We start from the raw sequence: 14,831 nt of genomic DNA on the forward strand, positions 1-14,831 counted from the left end.
GGCCCATGTTACAGAGAAACTCTGGGGAGCCCATAGATTTTCTGTGATTCCCCTGTCATTCTAAGAACACTTGAAGACAAGAATCCACATACATGGACTCCTTTGAGAAATTACAGTGGCTTCAAATTGTTTCTGAAAGTTGCTTAGTAACTTAGATAACCACTAACTTAGTTATCAGAACCTGACTTGACTGACCTACTGCACCCGACCTGGGCTTCTTCTCTGCTTCAGGGGCTAAGACAATCATATCAGGGTGCCTTGGCTGCCATTGTTGTGATGGCCACTGCTATCCACTTGCAGGACAGACATACAAGGAAGCAGACTTCTCTTAAGATGGTTAGAGAAACAGAAAGAGAAGGTTCTTTACCAATCGACGTGTGATATTTTCTGGAATTAAGGGCAGAGAAAAGGGAAGCTTGTGAAGTAAGTCAGGGCCAGGTTAAAAGACTAGAGATGAAATTCTGAAGAACCGAAATAAAAACTTGTGTGGATGTTTGAATCCCACTATTTCTAATCCCCAGGAGTAATGGCCCTGACTTGCATTTCCTTTATAAAGTGCCAAAGAGTGGTAAGTACTCTGTAAATATGGTAGAATGAGAAAATGAATAATTTAAAACATTGAAAATAGAGCCTTTGAGAAAACCCTTAAAAGGTTGGATTTGTTTAATAGGAAGAAGCAAAGGCTGAGAGGTAATTCGTGATGAAACAAAAATATTAAAAGTTTTAATAATAAGAGTATGTAAATATACTTTCTTTCTGGAATAGCCTAAGTGTAGTTGTATCTACAAGAAAGAAAGTAAAAAATCTCATCCTTTTCAAAGATGCACATTTATTATTGTCATCAAAACCATTAAGTGTTTTTTGGCATGAGATACTACTATATTAGTTGCTATGCAGAGCAATTTGGACCGAAATCCCACATTTCTTTAGGAATTATAGACTCATTCCTGCAGAGGCTGCTGTAGCACAGTATAACAAATGCTTGCTGGTTGATTGATCTCAGAGAAGGGAAAAGAAAAAAGATACAGCTGAAGATGTGTAGGGCTCCAGGCATGAGAAGAGAAATGTGAATAAATGAGAGAGAGTGGAATATTTACATTGGATATGTGGTAAAAGTAATAAGGGAAGGAGTGGATGATTGATACCCAGCAGAAGCTGTCAAAATGCAAAAAAAAAGCAAGCCCACAAACTATAGGGTCACTTGTTTTATAAACTTGTTATTAAGTCACACGATAGATATTTCATAAATACCTATTATCCTTACAGAACAAGTAACAAAACATAATGAAATCAAGTTATGTCAGGATTTCCCCCCACGAAATTAGGTTTTTCAAGGAAAATTATTCAATTCATTTAATGTAACTAAGACATTTATAATAGGATTCCACTATATTGCTTTTCCCATTTTTGACAATGGTTCCATGAAACAGCAACTATAATTCACTAAGAATGTGTTCAACAGTGGACTAAGTAGCTAAAGCTTTTGGTTTCAAATTCAACCCATGGCAAGTCCTCTCTGAATATTTCCCTTGCTTTCTCCCCAGAGAGCTCAGGAGAAACAGTGACTAACATAATATATAAATACCAGATAACAAAGACATCCAGAAAGTTCCCTTTGAGGTTACCATCAGTTCTAGAGTGGCTTGCAAAATGCTGCTCAGGGAAAAGTCCAGTGCAGTGGAGGCCACACCATACGCGCATTCATTCCATGGTCATCGAAGTTTACATTTTTGTAATGTGGATTTTAAGCAGGGAGTCAAAAATTCAGTGTCATCCTAAATGTATTGACCATCTGTCCTCTAAGTTTTCTGGGAAAGCAGGACCAAAAATCATTTGCATCCTCCCAAGTCTTCCACAGAGCCATAAATACTCCAGAGGCACAGAGACAGGGAGAGAGGAAGAGATTACTAATCCCATCAACAACTTGCCGGTTTTATTTTTATATTTTAAATGAATACTTGTTACCCCTGTCTCTGGGCACACATTCAGGAGAATGACTTGCCAATAGTTTCTGGTGGTTTCAAGGGAAGGTTTAAGATTTATTAATACAAAGGAAAGTAAGTACAAGCAAAAGACACTCGCATTAACTACCTTTATGTGCCTTCTGCAGCTTTGCAGATGACAGGAACATCAATATCCAGTTAACTTTGCAGAGCAGTTAGTTATGTTGTTAAGAGGTTATGAGAAAAAAAAGTGCAGGCTGGCACCAGAGCCAACTGGGAAGTCAGCCTAAGGCCTGCAGGGTATCTGAAGGCGCAAAGCCCCGTCGGCACTGGTTGATCCCGTAGCAAAATGTCAAACTAATTTATATTCAGGCCAGGAGGTTCTATGGACTAAAGAAAAATGAATAAGTAGTATAAGGACACTATTTTTCATGGCTACATTACCCTCAAGTGAATTAAAAGTTCATTGGTGAAATCATCAATGCCTCTCAAAAATTTTCACCAAATGTAGTGCTTTGGCAGAAAATGACTACAAAGTAAATGCTTTGGTGGTAAGTCCAAAGGAAGCTGAGAAACTTGGAGATGGCATGGGAGTGTCGCCAAAAATAGAAAGCACAAAATGTCTTTGAAAGTCCATGTTTTAATATCCTTGTGAATTTGGCATTCTACCTCATAATATCACCTTGTTTAAAGTGAAAGTGAAGTGCATATACTTTCTTTCTGGAATAACCTAAGTGTAGTTGTGTCTAAAAGAAAGAAAAGAATGATAGTTCAAAGATGTAAAATGAAATGGCCACAATTTTTTTGCTACATGCAGTGTTATTGTATAAATGAACAACTCCGGCAAGTGATTAAAAATTAAATGTTCCATTTCCTATTCAGTTTTATAGTTCAAAGATAATCCCACACTTGAGGAGGCAGGAGAATGACTTGAGACCAGGAGTTTGAGACCACCCTGGGCACCATGCAACATAGCAAGACCGCATCTCTATTTAAAAATTTTACAAATTAGCCAGGCGTGGTGGTACATGACTGTAGTCCTAGCTACTTGCAGGGACTGAGGAGGGAGGATCCCTTAAGCCCAGGAGTCTGAGACTGCAGTGAGCTATGATTGTGCCACTGCACTCCAGGATGACAGAGCAAGACCCTGTCTCAAAAAAGAAAAAAGGGGGCAGGGGGTTTTGTTGGGAGTTGATGTGCAGGAAGACACATTCCTTGTCTGTGCCTCACTGCTCAAACCCACTTGGAGAAGCCTGGCTCGGATGGGAAGGCACACATTGACAATCACCATAAGTTTCTTTGCCATGATTCTTTTTAAGCCATTCCCCACTCCAATTCTGTGAGAAAAAACTCATAAGCTCTTATCCAAACCAAACGCCACTGTCAACAGGCCTATACAATCAGTTATTTTAAGGATGGCAGTTCAAAGATGTCAAATAAAATGGCCACAAGTTTTGCTATGTGCAGTATTTTTATACAAATGAAAAACTCTGGCAAATGATTAAAAATTGAAGGTTCCATTTCCTACTGAATTTTACAGTTCAAATCAATATGTTGTGTCATCCACATCCCCAAATACAAGGAACCCACTGGATTCCAAGGGGCATGACAATGCATATTGTAGGCATAGAAAAGTGGCCAAGTGGTACTTGCACCATCTCGTAACTTTTTTAATTGAAATCAAAAACAAATTGAAGAAAATTTCAAAGGGAAAAAAGTGATAAAATACACCTTCAGGCTCTCTCTATTCCCAATCTGAACAAGCCCTTTTAAAAGCCAAAGGGAAAACAAGTATTTTTCCTCATCTGTCTTGAGGTAACCCAGCTGGCGTCATTATTAACTGGTGTTTCAACTGGAGTGAAGAACCAAAACTAGCTGCTCCTATTCCCATGCTCTCTGGAAAGGCATAAGGATATAAAACTTGACATTTCTGTTTTGTTGTTGTTGTTGAGACAGACTCTTGCTCTGTTGCCCAGGCTGTAGTACAGTGGCATGATCTCAGTTCACTGCAACCTCCACCTCCTGGGCTCAAGCGATTCTCCTGCCTCAGCCTTCTGAGTAGCTGGGATTACAGGCGTCCACCACCAAGCCCGGCTAATTTTTGTACTTTTATTAGAGACAGGGTTTCCCCATGTTGGCCAGGCTGGTCTCAAACTCCTGACCTCAGGTGATCCACCTACCTCAGCTTCCCGAAGTGCTAGGATTACAGGCATGAGCCACCACGCCTGGCCAAAACTTGACATTTCTAATGCACCAAAGAGGAGTTAACCCCATGACCAACACCATATTTTAAGTCTAAATTGTAAGGACATCCTAAAAAGCATCACCATGAAACAACTCCTCAGAGAGTGAGGAAGGCTTAACTCATGACTCCTTTAAACATGTTATGAGTAATACAACAATAGCAGTGACTACTCTGGAATGGTGATCTTTTTTTTTTTAATTGGGCTATGAGAGATCATACACTCTCTTCCAAGGCAAGCAGCAGTCATTTGCATAATTGTGCAAAAGGCACTCTTTCTGATGTGATGCCAAAAGATTGACATCATGAAAAGCATACTTTATAGATGGCCTTCTATAACTGACTAACATCAGTTGATTAAACAGTACATATTCCTACTCAGAACATGTACAACATTCATTTCTGAAACAGATGATTCTATTTACTTCTCATCTTCAGTCTCATTAGTTCCAGCATGGGGATGATAGAGCTCTGACTTCATAGATTTGTTGGGAGGAAGATGTAAGATACAACACACTCAGAAAAAGTTCTTGGGAGTTGGCATATTGCAAGAAGGCAATACATTTTAGCTGCTATTGTTGCTATTATTGTTGTTTGTGAAGCTATTGAGAACATTATCAAAAAAAAGGTAATGTTCTGGCTGGGCCGCAGTGGCTAATGCCTGTAATCCCAGCACTTTGGGAGGCTGAGGCAGGTGGATCACCTGAGGTCGGGAGTTCGAGACCAGCCTGACCAACATGGAAAAACACCATCTCTACTAAAAATACAAAAACTACAAAAAAAAAAAAAATTAGCCAGGCGTGGTGGCGCATACCTGTAATCCCAGCTACTTGGGAAGGCTGAGGCAGGAGAATCCCTTGAACCCGGGAGGCAAAGGTTGTGGTGAGCCAAGATTGCGCCATTGCACTCTAGCCTGGGCAACAAGAGCAAAGCTCTGTCTGAAACAAAACAACAACAAAGGGAATGTTCTGTTGAAAATTATCATCTTTGGAAATTAATAATGGCTACCACTTCTGAACACCCATCAAATCTCAAGCATTACACTAGTGATATTTAGACACATTATCTCTAATCCTTAGAAGAATAGCACAGAAGTATTAAGATACCAATTTCAAAAACAAGAAAACTGAGACTGAAATACATTAAATAATTTGCCCAGGGTCATAGAACCACTTAAAAATTAATTTTCAACAAATAAATAAAGGAGTTATCAGGTAAACAAAGGCTTAGCTTTGATATCATTATTCTTGTCTCTGATTATGTCCACTCACGCATGGGTATTTGTGTGTATACACGTGTGTTCACACACTCCAAAAGCAGCACAGCATATTGAAAACTGTATGAGCTTTGGAGTTCAACAAACATGAATTTACACACAGTATCCAGGGTTTACTGGCTATATGACCCTCACTGCATATCAGTCTTTAACTGTAGAAGCTGCTGAATAACTAAAATCCAAACATTCCCTCATCTCCTCCATCATATATTTGGAAATATTAAACCCAAAGTGCTTCCATCTTGTTCTAAAAAACTCTGTAAGCATCCAGGTACTGAAGCAACTTCAACTCTTTTGGTGCTGTTGTGTCTGAGCATTACTACATTTTAGTTATCACATACAAATTCATAATAGAAAAGAAGTTCAAGATTGTCTTGCTTCATTAAAAAGAAAAGGCAGAAAACACAACTGGCTACATCAATACACACGGTATACTATTTAAAACTTTTTCTTGGCTGGGTGCAGTGGCTCACACCTGTAATCCTATACTTTAGGAGGCTGATGAGGCAGGAGAATGACTTGAGGCCAGGAGTTTGAGACCACTCTGGGCACCATGCAACATAGCAAGACCCCATATCTATTAAAAATTTAAAAATTAGCCAGGCATAGTGATACATGACTGTAGTCCTAGCTACCTGGCATGGGGCTGAGGAGGATCATTTAAGCCCAGGAGTTTGAGACTACAGTGAGCTATGATTGTGCCACTGCACTCCAGGATGACAGAGCAAGACCCTGTCTCAAAAAAGAAAAAAAGGGTTATAACTGTACAAATCTGATCTTAGACCAATGTATAAATCTGGAACTATGATCTCATTGTTGGTAAATGCTTACAAACTGAAGGATCTGGGACACTCCTAAAATCCTTAACTACCCATGGACGCTACTCAATAGAAGACATTCACAGGCACAGTGGCCCAGACCATCAGACTCATCAGAAGAAGCGGGTGATTAGAGCCCAAACTTTGAATTCACACAGACCTGAATTCTAATCCTGGCTCTGTCACCTATTAACCAAGTAATGAATGTTATTATTAGATGATTTATGATCTTTTCATAAACTCAAAGGAGACTCCATAGTGCAACGATTCCTGGTATTTCAAAGACCCAGCTTAGGAGTCTCCTGATTCCCCTCCTCCACTCCAGCTCTCTCCTGGCAACAACCCAGGTTGCTGGGCCAAGCTCCAGAGAAGGGCACAACCCCATGTCTGGTTCCCATCACCTTCTTAACTACTCACTTTCTCCCTCCTCTATCTCACGTCCTCTCTACTCACCACTCATCTCTAACCCACTACCTTTCACTGTAGTATTGGAAATATTTTCTCTTTTAATCTCAGGCCATTTCTTTTCCCTCCCATTTCATGTGTAAGTAAACAGCACAACCTACAACAACAACAAAGATAAAAATTAAAAGTCTAGAGTGTCAGGGAAATTGGGCTTAATAATAAGCCAGTGACAATCAAGAGCCTTGTAAGCATCCAGAGGTTTTCTTTGGAATCTCTACAAAAACCACATGGTAGGTAAAGCCTGGACTTTGAAACCAGACAAACTGGTGTTCTATTCCCAGCTCCAACTCTTACTACTACTGTGTTCTTGGAAAAGTTACAAAACCTGAGACTCTTTTTTTCTTGTATTATTAAAGTAAGAAATTAATGAGCTAATTCACATAAAGCACTTGGTACGGTGCCTACACGGTAAGCATGCCATGGGTGTTAGCTATTATTCATATGATGCTCTCTCTCCTCCTATCTCTTGCACCTTGTTTTTCTTTGACCACTAGGATCAAAAATAAAATTTTCACAATTTTTTCAATGGAACAGTATGTGGAGTAAGAAAACCTTCTGTTTTGTTATATATTTATAAGAAGTCAGCTTTACTGTGCACTATTGTGAGCTAGCCTAGGAATCTAAACGTAGAAGTGGCAAGGAATGGAGGGTGGGCAGATAAATATATTCCAGGTTTCAAATTCAGCTGGACAAACTAGATCACAAGCTGTTTACAGGTTTATGAGAGAGGGCTTTAGAGTCAGCCCTTAGTGGAAATGGGGCTTTAATTCATTAATTCATTAATCCATTTTAACTGTTCCCTACATTCTTACCCAGCTCCATTTTACAGATTTTGAGACAGAATTGGAAGGGAATTCAGAACAAGTCTGGAATCAGAAAGACATGGATCTAGGCTGGGAGGCTTCTAGGAGTGAAAGGAATCTTGGCCTTGATCTTGGGTGAAGAATGAAGAATGGAGTAGCCAGAGCAAAGACTAAGCAAAAGGTGGTAGAAGTGTGTTGAAATAATACACAAGTTTTCTCAATGCAAACAGTAAGTAGTATGTGGGCTCTTTTGACCCTCAACAAGTCCCTTAAGGAATGAACTTGGAAGAACAGCCTTCTAGAACAACATCTCCAGTGGTGTTTCCCTGCTCACCAAATGTATCTGAGCTTTCAAAGCATGGAATTTGAAATTAAAACCTTTCTTTTTTTCAAGCTACCCTCTTTTCATCATTCTTCCGTTTCTACTTTTCTCTTTCCTGTAGCCCTATAACTAGTGTGTTCTAGCAAGTAGGTGAAAAAAATATATACAGAAAAAAAATAAAGACACTATAATCTTAGAAGAAATGATGGACATTTTCATTGTAAATTCTCTTGTAAGAGACTACTAAGTTTCTATTAGCAAATGAAACTATCCTTATTCCCACTTATGAAAGTAAATTGTCTCCTTCTCATACCTGAATGTGCCCTTGGGTAGAATAATGATAGGGGCGTCATCATGGCTTTTGGTAGGATCTATTTTGCCTCCTTCTCACCTATTGGTTATGTGTGAAATAAGATAAATTCCTCATATAAGGTATAGCCCCTAATAAAGTATTGTATTAGTCTGTTCTCGTGCTGCTAATAAAGACATACCCAAGACTGGGTAATTTAAAAAGAAAAAGAGATTTAATGGACTCACAGTTCCACTAACTGGGGAGGCCTCACAATCATGGCAGAAGGCGAAAGGCACGTTTTACAAGGCAGCAGGCAAGACAGAGAATAAGAGCCAAGTGAAAAGGGAAACGCCTCATAAAACCATCAGATCTCATGAGACTTATCCACTACCATGAAAACAGTATGGGGGAAACTGCCCCCATAAATCAATTATCACCCACCAGGTCCCTCTCATGTGGGAATTATGGGAGCTACAATTCAAGATGAGATTTGGTGGGGACACAGCCAAACCATATCAAGTATCATATTAATAAATTATGATATGGATCTTTGACTAAGTGTGTTAGTCTTGAGTAGTGTATCAAAACATATATATATTTTCTTTTATAATGCAGTAATTCTATAAATTCAAATGTGGGCAAGTTTTTTAAAATTTATGTCAAGGTAAATGCAATTAAAAGAAGTGGAACATTTGTAGAGCTAAGGAAATAATAAAATATTCAAGTTTTGGAACTCCTTGACTTACATGCCTTAAATCTGAGTCAGACTTCCCTAGATACTAGTATTATGGAAAAAGAATTTGCTCCCTCCCATCCATTCCAGTGCCAGATTTATTATTTATTGCAGCTCTTTTCCCTTTTAGCTCCCTTTCTCATTCTAAGGTATCCAGAAGGGAATTCCATATTTTACTATTTCGAGTAGATTTCAGAGACAGGAAAAATGATGGGAGTTTGGCCCTTAATAGAATGGTCTTTTCTTCTGCAATTATATAAACTCAATGCTGATTTATATTTCCTAACATTGCTCTCTTTCCTCTGTTTACCGTTCATTTATTTAACAGACATTTATTGGCATGGTAGAGCCACAGAATGAACAAGGCAGACACAGTCCCTTTATCACTACAAGTTATAGGGGTAGTCCTAGCTTCAGATGAAGCTTTAAACATTACTCACACATCTTTCAGCCCTGCCTTCTCAGGGTTGCTTCCGCTCTCAGATAAATTTCTTTTCACAGTTCCCAGATGGCTCCCAGCAGCTCCTGGAGCTACCTCCTTACTTATGCACTACTGGTCAGAAAGAGGAACCATTCCCCACTTCGCCCCATCTCCATCCTCACTCAAAGAAAGGACCTAGAGTTGAGTCCTGTTGGTCCCATTTGGTCTGGCTCGGGTCATGTACCAGTGCCTAAGCAATCAATGTGATAAACAACGTGGGATATACAACAGGTTTAAGCTCATCAGAGCCCATTCTTGCAAACAGTCAGAGCCCACTGCATATGACTGAGAAGCTCAGGGCACTTTTAGGAAAGACAAGAAGGCATGAAATTGATGCTGGAAGAAACAAGACACGTCCCTAAAGTCCCTGTCCTTACAGAGCTAAAAGCTTCTAAAGAGTTGGCAGAATAATGGGAACTCACCAACCCTGCACACACATGAATCATTTCTGATAGATGAGGGCTAACAAGTGCATAGTCTTGGGAATCTTCCCATAGCAACAGGATGCAAGCCGAGTGTTCTGTTAAAAACTACCACCAAGCAGCCAGCATATGCTCAACACTGCTGGCCTCTGGCAGCGATTTAGAGGTGAAACTTTTCGTGTCCAATTAGTCTACACCTTGACTCATGCAGTGCCTAAGAATTCACCTTTATTTATAAAGTTCAGGATCTCAGATAAATTTGACAAGAGCTGCTAAAACTTCAAGTGTTTGCAAGGATATTAGTTTTCTCATTTAGTCATAGTTTAATTTTGATTAACAAGTGGACCTAGTTAGAGAAAACTGAAAATAGCTCCATTTGAACCTCATGTTAGTAGAAATATTCCTTCTCAATCTTGTTTTCCACCTTAAATACTGGATTTATTTCTAAGCTCACATGTTATACCTCATCAATCTAATGCTCTAAGTCAGTGGTTCTCATCCTTGGCCACTTCGGGAGCTTTAAGAAATATCAATACCTAGGTCTCAACCCCAAAATATCATTCAATACCTGGATATCGATAGATTCTGTTGTAATTGGTCCAGGGTGCAACCAATGTTAAGAACCACTGCTCTCAGTAGAACCATGTTAGAGACAAAGATAATGTCTCCTAGGAAGACATTTGATAATGTGTCAAATTTGCATAAGCAACCAATTTAAATGCTGTAGCCGATCAGTTAGGAAACAGTTAAAGTTGACCCAGGATTAAATCAAATTCAGAAATAGGGGGAAATGTTCTCCACATGAACGGCAAGCCACCCATCCGTGCATGCTTTTGCCGCAGCTAGACACATCGCCCACATCTCTACTGCTACCACCTGGTCTAAGCCACCATCATCTTCTCCCCCGGCCACTGTAATATGCTCCCAAGCTATAAAATATACAAGCTCTCCAGGCCATTGTCTGCTTACTCCCCTCATTCACTGCACTCCAGCCATATTGACCTTTCTTTTTTCTTTGAGACAGGGCCTCACTCTATCATCCAGGCTGGAGTACAGTGGCCCGAGCGTGGATCACTGCAGCCTTAACCACCCAGGCTCAAGTGATCCTCCCACCTCCCGAGCAGGTGGGACTACAGGCACACGCCACCACGCCCTGCTAATCTTTGTAATTTTTGTAGAGATAGGGTTTTGTCATGTTGCCCAAGCTGGTCTCAAACTCTGGGGCTCAAGCAATCTGCCCACCTCGGCCTCCCAAAGTGCTAGAATATTATAAGCGTGAGCCACCGCGCCTGGACTCATACCTCTCCCATCTCAGGACCTCTGTCTGTGTTTTTTCCTCTGCCTAGAATGTCACACACACACACACACACACACACACAAATACACAAGGACTTTTTTCCACTGTGCACACAAACACTGTGCCTTGCACACTCAACTTATTGCTCAGGGCTCAGTTTCAATGTCAGGTCTTCAAAGGGGTTGCCCCGACCCCTAGTCTAAACTGAGCCTCTAGAGGCCGGGTGTGGTGGCTCACGCCTGTAATCCCAGCACTTTGGGAGGCTGGGGTAGGCGGATCACTTGAGGTCAGGAGTTCAAGATCAGCCTGGCCAACATGGAGAAACCTCATCTCTACTAAAACTACAAAAAATTAGCTGGGCGTGGTGGCAGGTGCCTGTAATCCCAGCTACTCAGGAGGCTGAGGCAGAAAAATCACTTAAAGCTGAGAGGGAGAGGCTGCAGTGAGCCAAGATTTTGCCATTGCACTCCAGCCTGGGCAAAAAGTGAAACTCCATCTCAAAAATAAATAATTAATTAATTTTAAAAATTAAAGTTAAAAAAATCAAGTGAGCCTCCTGTTTTACATTCCCTTACAGTCCTGTTTTATATTTTCCTAGCAAGGGGTTATTTGTACAGTATCTGGCTCCCCTTCCAAACTACAAGCTTGGCAAGGATAATTCTGTTTTCCTCACCCATGCAAGCCCTCGCACCCAGCTTTGCCCCTGGTCCGTAGTAGATTCTCAATAAATAATTATTAAGTGTAAAGAAAAGAAGTACATTTTATTGTACCATTTCCTTAAACTGAAGGACATTGTAAGAAATAGCTTCTGAAGTATATAGCCATAATTACTCAAAATCACATTTAGGACCTTGTTCACTACATTATTGTAAGTCTTCTCTTTACAAAAACCCATAGAAAAGAATTATTCACAGTCTCAATTCTAGGAACAGTGTGTTTTTCCTGAAAGAGGAACACCAACCTAAGCTTCAACAAGCTCTCTGTAGACAAACCCAAAGAGAAAGGGGAAGGTGCTGAGCAAGGCACACCCAGTTACTGCTCCCAGATTTACCAATCAGATGATTCTCTCACTCCACTGGGGCATTCAGGCCAAGTGTGTTGACCCTAAGTGATTTCCTTCACATGGAAACATTACGTCAAGGGGAAGGAGGTCCTCTCTGCCAAACATCATTGACTTAATAACATTTATTTAGTAAGTATTTTATAAGATAAAGTCTCTCTTCATTTTCTATCGCTTCTGTAACAAATTACCACAACTTATTATCTTATAATTTTGGAGGTCAAAAGTCCAAAATGTCACAGTGGCTCACGCCTGTAATCCCAGCACTTTGGGAGGCCAAAGCGGGCTGATCACTTGAGGCCTAGAGTTCAAAACCAGCCTGGTCATCATGGTGAAACCCTACCTCTACTAAAAATGCAAAACTTCGCTGGGCATGGTGGTGCACGAGAATCACCCAAACCCGGGAGGCAGAGTTTGCAGTGAGCTGAGATCACGCCACTGTACTCCAGCCTGGGCAACAGAGGAAGAATCTGTCTCAAAAAAAAAAAAAAAAAAAAGTCCAAAATGTGTTTCACTAGACTCAAATCAAGGAGCCAGCAGAGCTGCATTCCTACAGGCTCCAGGGCAGAATTCATTCCTTGCCTTTCCCAGTGTCTAGAGGCTGCCTACATTCCATGGCTCATGAGCCCTTCCACAGCACCTCCACCCCTGCTTCTGTTCTGACATCATCTTCTCTAACAGGTTCCGGGAATTAGGATGTGGGCATCTTTGGGGGACCATTATTCCACCTACAACGGTTATGTCAAATAATTAGAGGTCTGTGGATAGGCCAAGGTATATATTTAGGATTTGATTAAAACCATATCCAAGAACTATCTACTATCTTCAGTATCCAGTATCATCCATTCAGACCAGTTCATGAATTCAAACAGTTCAGCCCAAAGACATGATATAAAATACTTTTCATCCTGAAAAAGTAGCCCAGGGATATTTTCAAAACTTTGTTTTAACCCTGAGAAAAACATCCTTCCTAATCAATAGTCCTCTAGTGTGCAGCTGTGATGAAAGAAGCTCTTGTTATTCCTCCTGCTTAGAATTTACTACTGTCTTTCTTGTCCCCCAATCCCCCATGCCCCCGACTCTCACTCCTAGCCATCTCCTAATCTTCTCCCTTCGCTCCTCCATGCCTTCCCAAAAAGGAAACAGCATCAGGAAAGGGACGTGAAAATGAAATAAGAGATAGGGTATCATTACGTTGCCCAGGCTGTTCTCAAATTCCTGGCCTCAAGCAATCCTCCCACCTCAGCCTTCCCAGTAACTGGGACTACAGGCATGAGCCACCACACCTGATAGAAGCACTTCTTAAGAATAGAAACGTGAATATGAGATAATTTCTAACAGACAAATTACAAAATTCTCTGTAACTATTTAGGTTGGGATTTGGCTGGATTTTTAGACAATTTTTCTAGCTCTCCTTCTAGCTCTGGATCTGTATAGAAATTGTTTGTATCACTTGCCTATTCTTTCTTTTCTTATAAACTCTCAAATATGAAGGCCTCTATCATTCTCAAGATCATGCAAGGGGTCATTCAATTTGTCTGTTATCCGTCCTGAGCCTAAGGCTGTCATTTGGACATGCCAACTCCTAATTCCTCCATCTGCTAAAAGTACACTTCCCTGAATGCTTTGAAAGCACATAGGTTTTAAATAATTTTTTTAGAGGCAGGGTCTTACTCTGTCGCCCAGGCTGCAGTGCAATGGTGCAATCATAGCTCGCTGTAAGTTCAAACTCCTGGGTTCAATAATTCTCCTGCCTCAACTTCCCAAGTAGCTAGTTTTTTCTTAGAGATGAGGTCTCACTACATTGCCCAGACTGTCTCAAACTCTTGGCCTCAAGTGATCCTCCCACCTTGGCCTCCCAAAGTGCTGGGATTGCAGGCATGAGATACTGTGCCTGGCCCCTAGATAAAATTTGAACTCATTTGCTTAGTTATTTTCCTGTATTCATCTAGGTCACTTCCCCCTCCTTGCCTATCTCTGCTTTCTTCCAGCCATTTCTATCTTTAGGTAGGTCAGCACTTACTGATTTGTAAGGCTACTCCCTTCCTATTGTTTCTAAGATGGTATGACAAAAAACTAGTTACAAATGCCATACCCCATGGTCAATGAGCAGAAGATCCTTGCCTTGCAGCACAGTCTAAAAGAGAACTTTTTTTGCTGACTGGTAGAGGGTCAACCAATGTGATAGTTAAAAACACACACGCACTGCTGGAGTTTGTCTCAGGAGGTATAGTTAATATCCGTTTATTTTCACTAATTCTTTTATTTTTTTTTTTTTATTTATTTATTTTTTTTTTTTTTTTTTTTTTTTTTTTGAGACGGAGTCTTGCTCTGTCGCCCAGGCTGGAGTGCAGTGGCACCATCTCTGCTCACTGCAAACTCCACCTCCCGGGTTCACGCCATTCTCCTGCCTCAGCCTCCCGAGTAGCTGGAACTACAGGCGCCCACCACCTTGCCCGGCTAGTTTTTTGTATTTTTTAGTAGACACGGGGTTTCACCGGGTTAGCCAGGATGGTCTCGATCTCCTGACCTCGTGATCCACCCCTCTCGGCCTCCCAAAGTGCTGGGATTACAGGCTTGAGCCACCGCACCCGGCCTATTTTCACTAATTCCTAAGTCTGGAATGTAACTAGCAGGTGTGTTGTTTTTCTCTCTGTCTCTTGGTTGGGAGTCAGAT

General features: G+C 40.8%; 1 protein-coding gene and 1 long non-coding RNA gene across 2 annotated transcripts in view; one reads left to right on the plus strand and one right to left on the minus strand.

Moving 5' to 3' along the window:
* RHOJ (ras homolog family member J) overlaps positions 1–14,831 on the plus strand; it is a 103,373-nt gene that overhangs the window by 44,339 nt on the left and 44,203 nt on the right. The gene's annotated exons all lie outside the window — the stretch shown is intronic.
* LOC102137408 (uncharacterized) overlaps positions 1–14,831 on the minus strand; it is an 86,990-nt gene that overhangs the window by 25,777 nt on the left and 46,382 nt on the right. The window lies entirely within an intron of this gene.

The sequence above is a fragment of the Macaca fascicularis genome, chromosome 7, assembly GCF_037993035.2.
Source record: "Macaca fascicularis isolate 582-1 chromosome 7, T2T-MFA8v1.1".
In the NCBI taxonomy this organism is placed as follows: Eukaryota; Metazoa; Chordata; class Mammalia; order Primates; family Cercopithecidae; genus Macaca; species Macaca fascicularis.